This window comes from Bacillus rossius, chromosome 3, assembly GCF_032445375.1.
Source record: "Bacillus rossius redtenbacheri isolate Brsri chromosome 3, Brsri_v3, whole genome shotgun sequence".
NCBI classification, from domain to species: Eukaryota; Metazoa; Arthropoda; class Insecta; order Phasmatodea; family Bacillidae; genus Bacillus; species Bacillus rossius.
The window spans coordinates 49,984,705-49,990,646 of NC_086332.1; positions in this window are offsets into that span (position 1 = coordinate 49,984,705).

Below are 5,942 nucleotides of genomic sequence, written 5' to 3' on the forward strand. Positions count from 1 at the left end.
GCTGTCCGTCGGCATTAAAAGTGTCGGCCCAGACAAAAATTCTGAACAGTATATTTTGTTAAGTAAGGTGACAGGTTTCATTTGGTATATGGCTGATGTTCGGCCAATACTTGGTATGAATACTGGAGTCGTTTTAATATAATGCCTTTTTTTTGAAATATGTACCTTTTTTGACCTTAAATAATTTTAATAATACTATTAACAAATACTAAGTTATTAAATTAAAAACAAAGCGCCATATCTTGCGTTTAGGACGTTGTGGGTGGATTTTTATATTTCAGTTTTAAACAGAGAAATAAAATGGTTTTTTCAGGTCCTGTAATGGGCTGGTGAAGCTATTGCCTGCAAGTAAAACTGGGCGCGCGATCTGGTTGATGTCCGTCGGCATTAAATGTGTCGGCCCAGACAAAAATTCTGAACAGTATATTTTGTTAAGTAAGGTGACAGCTTTCTTTTGGTATATGGCTGATGTTCGGCCAATACTTGGTATGAGTACTGGAGTCGTTTTAATATAATGCAAGTTTTTGAAATATGTACCTTTTTTGACCTTAAATAATTTTAATAATACTATTAACAAATACTTTGTCTTTAAATTAAATACAAAGCGCCATATCTTGCGTTTAGGACCTTGTAGGTGGAATTTAATATTTCAGTTTTAAACAGAGAAATAAAATGGTTTTTTCAGGTCCTGTAATGGGCTGGTGAAGCTATTGCCTGCAAGTTAAACTGGGCACGCGATCTTGTTGCTGTCCGTCGGCATTAAAAGTGTCGGCCCAGACAAAAATTCTGAACAGTATATTTTGTTCAGAAAGGTGACAGCTTTCATTTGGTATATGGCTGATGTTCGGCCAATACTTGGTATGAGTACTGGAGTCGTTTTAATATAATGCAAGTTTTTGAAATATGTACCTTTTTTGACCTTAAATAATTTTAATAATACTATTAACAAATACTTTGTCTTTAAATTAAATACAAAGCCCCATATCTTGCGTTTAGGACCTTGTAGGTGGATTTTTATATTTCAGTTTTAAACAGAGAAATAAAATGGTTTTTTCAGGTCCTGTAATGGGCTGGTGAAGCTATTGCCTGCAAGTAAAACTGGGCGCGCGATCTTGTTGCTGTCCGTCGGCATTAAAAGTGTCGGCCCAGACAAAAATTCTGAACAGTATATTTTGTTAAGTAAGGTGACAGCTTTCATTTGGTATATGGCTGATGTTCGGCCAATACTTGGTATGAGTACTGGAGTCGTTTTAATATAATGCAAGTTTTTGAAATATGTACCTTTTTAGACCTTAAATAATTTTAATAATACTATTAACAAATACTTTGTCTTTAAATTAAATACAAAGCCCCATATCTTGCGTTTAGGACCTTGTAGGTGGATTTTTATATTTCAGTTTTAAACAGAGAAATAAAATGGTTTTTTCAGGTCCTGTAATGGGCTGGTGAAGCTATTGCCTGCAAGTAAAACTGGGCGCGCGATCTTGTTGCTGTCCGTCGGCATTAAAAGTGTCGGCCCAGACAAAAATTCTGAACAGTATATTTTGTTAAGTAAGATGACAGCTTTCATTTGGTATATGGCTGATGTTCGGCCAATACTTGGTATGAGTACTGGAGTCGTTTTAATATAATGCAAGTTTTTGAAATATGTAACTTATTTGACCTTAAATAATTTTAATAATATTATTAACAAATACTAAGTTTTTAAATTAAATACAAAGCGCCATATCTTGCGTTTTGGACCTTGTAGGTAAAATTTTATATTTCAGTTTTAAACAGAGAAATAAAATGGTTTTTTCAGGTCCTGTAATGTGCGGGTGAAGGTATTGCCTGCAAGTAAAACTAAGCGCGCGTACTTGTTGCTGTCCGTCGGCATTAAAAGTGTCGGCCCAGACAAAAATTCTGAACAGTATATTTTGTTAAGTAAGGTGACAGCTTTCATTTGGTGCATGGCTGATGTTCGGCCAATATTTGGTATGAGTCCTGGAGTCGTTTTTATAAAATGCAGGTTTTTGAAATATGTACCTTCTTTGACCTTATATAATTTAAAGAATACTATTAATAAAAACTCTTTTTTTAGTTAAATACAAAGCATCTTATCTTGCGTTTAGGACTTTGTAGTTGTATTTATATATTTCAGTTTTAAACGGAGAAATAAAATGGTTTTTTTTAGGTCCTGTAATGGGCGGGTGAAGCTATTGCCTGTAAGTAAAACTGGGCGCGCGAACTTGTTGCTGTCCGTCGGCATTAAAAGTGTCGGCCCAGACAAAAATTCTGAACAGTAAATTTTGTTAAGTAAGGTGACAGCTTTCATTTGGTACATGGCTGATGTTCGGCCAATATTTGGTATGAGTCCTGGAGTCGTTTTTATAAAATGCAGGTTTTTGAAATATGTACCTTCTTTGACCCTTATATAAATTAAAGAATACTATTGATAAATACTATTTTTTTTAGTTAAATACAAAGCATATTATCTTGCGTTTAGGACCTTGTAGTTGTATTTATATATTTCAGTTTTATACGGAGAAATAAAATGTTTTTTTTTAGGTCCTGTAATGGGCGGGTGAAGCTATTGCCTGTAAGTAAAACTGGGCGCGCGAACTTGTTGCTGTCCGTCGGCATTAAACGTGTCGGCCCAGACAAAAATTCTGAACAGTATATTTTGTTAAGAAATGTTACAGCTTTCATTTGGTATATGGCTGATATTCGGCCAATACTTGGTATGAGTCCTGGAGTCGTTTTTATAAAATGCATATTTTTTAAATATGTACCTTCTTTGACCTTATATAAATTAAAGAATACTATTGATAAATACTATTTTTTTAGTTAAATACAAAGCATATTATCTTTCGTTTAGGACCTTGTAGTTGTATTTATATATTTCAGTTTTAAACGGAGAAATAAAATGGTTTTTTTTAGGTCCTGTAATGGGCGGGTGAAGCTATTGCCTGTAAGTAAAACTGGGCGCGCGAACTTGTTGCTGTCCGTCGGCATTAAAAGTGTCGGCCCAGACAAAAATTCTGAACAGTATATTTTGTTAAGTAAGGTGACAGCTTTCATTTGGTATATGGCTGATGTTCGGCCAATACTTGGTATGAGTACTGGAGTCATTTTAATATAATGCAAGTTTTTGAAATATGTAACTTATTTGACCTTAAATAATTTTAATAATATTATTAACAAAAACTAAGTTTTTAAATTAAATACAAAGCGCCATATCTTGCGTTTTGGACCTTGTAGGTCGAATTTTATATTTCAGTTTTAAACAGAGAAATAAAATGGTTTTTTCAGGTCCTGTAATGGGCTGGTGAAGCTATTGCCTGCAAGTAAAACTAAGCGCGCGAACTTGTTGCTGTCCGTCGGCATTAAAACTGTCGGCCCAGACAAAAATTCTGAACAGTATATTTTGTTAAGTAAGGTGACAGCTTTCATTTGGTACATGGCTGATGTTCGGCCAATACTTGGTATGAGTCCTGGAGTCGTTTTTATAAAATGGAGGTTTTTGAAATATGTAACTTATTTGACCTTAAATAATTTTAATAATATTATTAACAAATACTAAGTTTTTAAATTAAATACAAAGCGCCATATCTTGCGTTTTGGACCTTGTAGGTAAAATTTTATATTTCAGTTTTAAACAGAGAAATAAAATGGTTTTTTCAGGTCCTGTAATGTGCGGGTGAAGCTATTGCCTGCAAGTAAAACTAAGCGCGCGAACTTGTTGCTGTCCGTCGGCATTAAAAGTGTCGGCCCAGACAAAAATTCTGAACAGTATATTTTGTTAAGTAAGGTGACAGCTTTCATTTGGTACATGGCTGATGTTCGGCCAATACTTGGTATGAGTCCTGGAGTCGTTTTTATAAAATGCAGGTTTTTGAAATATGTACCTTCTTTGATCTTATATAATTTAAAGAATACTATTAATAAATACTATTTTTTTTAGTTAAATACAAAGCATCTTATCTTGCGTTTAGGACCTTGTAGTTGGATTTATATATTTCAGTTTTTAACGGAGAAATAAAAAATTTTTTTTCAGGTCCTGTAATGGGCGGGTGAAGTTATTGCCTGCAAGGAAAACAGGACGCGCGATCTTTTTGCTGTCCGTCGGCATTAAAAGTGTCGGCCCAGACAAAAATTCTGAACAGTATATTTTGTTCAGAAAGGTGACAGCTTTCATTTGGTATATGGCTGATGTTCGGCCAATACTTGGTATGAGTACTGGAGTCGTTTTAATATAATGCAAGTTTTTGAAATATGTACCTTTTTTGACCTTAAATAATTTTAATAATACTATTAACAAATACTTTGTCTTTAAATTAAATACAAAGCCCCATATCTTGCGTTTAGGACCTTGTAGGTGGATTTTTATATTTCAGTTTTAAACAGAGAAATAAAATGGTTTTTTCAGGTCCTGTAATGGGCTGGTGAAGCTATTGCCTGCAAGTAAAACTGGGCGCGCGATCTTGTTGCTGTCCGTCGGCATTAAAAGTGTCGGCCCAGACAAAAATTCTGAACAGTATATTTTGTTAAGTAAGGTGACAGCTTTCATTTGGTATATGGCTGATGTTCGGCCAATACTTGGTATGAGTACTGGAGTCGTTTTAATATAATGCAAGTATTTGAAATATGTACCTTTTTTGACCTTAAATAATTTTAATAATACTATTAACAAATACTAAGTTATTAAATTAAATACAAAGCGCCATATCTTGCGTTTAGGACGTTGTGGGTGGATTTTTATATTTCAGTTTTAAACAGAGAAATAAAATGGTTTTTTCAGGGCCTGTAATAGCGGGTGAAGCTATTGTTTGCAAGTAAAACTGGGCGCGCGATATTGTTGCTGTCCGTCGGCATTAAAAGTGTCGGCCCAGACAAAAATTCTGAACAGTATATTTTGTTAAGTAAGATGACAGCTTTCATTTGGTATATGGCTGATGTTCGGCCAATACATGGTATGAGTCCTGGAGTCGTTATAATATAATGCCAGTTTTTTAAATATGTACTTTGTTTGACCCTAATTAATTTTAAAAAATGTTATTAAAAATACAATTTTTTTAGGTTAAATAAAAAGCCTTATATCTTGTGTTTAGGACCTCGTTGTTGAATTTTCATATTTCACATTTTAACGGAGAAGTAAAATGGTTTCTTCAAGGCCTGTAATGGGCGGGTGAAGCTATTGCCTGCAAGTGAAACTGGACGCGCGATCTTGTTGCTGTCCATCGGCATTAAAAGTGTCGGCCTAGACAAAAATTCTGAAAAGTATATTTTGTTAAGTAAGGTGACAGCTTTCATTTGGTACATGGCTGATGTTCGGACAATACATGGTATGAGTCCTGGAGACGTTTATATATAAAGAAATTTCTAAAAAATATGGGCTGTGTTTATCTTGATATTTCAACAATTTATGTTTTTTATTGTTTAAAACTTTTTTTTTAATATTATGGTACTTATTTGTTGTTATGTTGTATATTTCATACATTTTTCTGTTTTTTATATGCTTTTATTTTCGTTAAATTATGTTAAAATTGTGATGTTTTCAGCGTGTGTAGTAGAATTCCCTCCCATACAGTATGGCGCCATGTTTTGCTGTTGCTGTCCAGCGCATTTACTTGACCACGGTTTCTAACGTTTGTATTGGCAGATTTGTTTTTTGTTCAACAACAAAATACAGCATGCTACCATCTTTATAAAAATATTACAAACTAAATTATCGAATATAATGAATGATAACAAATCAAAAGAAAACAATTTTTACTAACAGTTTCTTTTTTTAGCTATTTTAAGATATTTTAAGAGTCCACCTGATTGGTTGAACTGGTTTAAGCCAAAACAACACATTACAAAATTTCATATATATTACTAACTAGGACTAAGTCAAAAGTTACGTTTTGTGAAAATTTTGAGGAAATATCCTTACTCTAAATTCCTGGCTCCCAGTGATG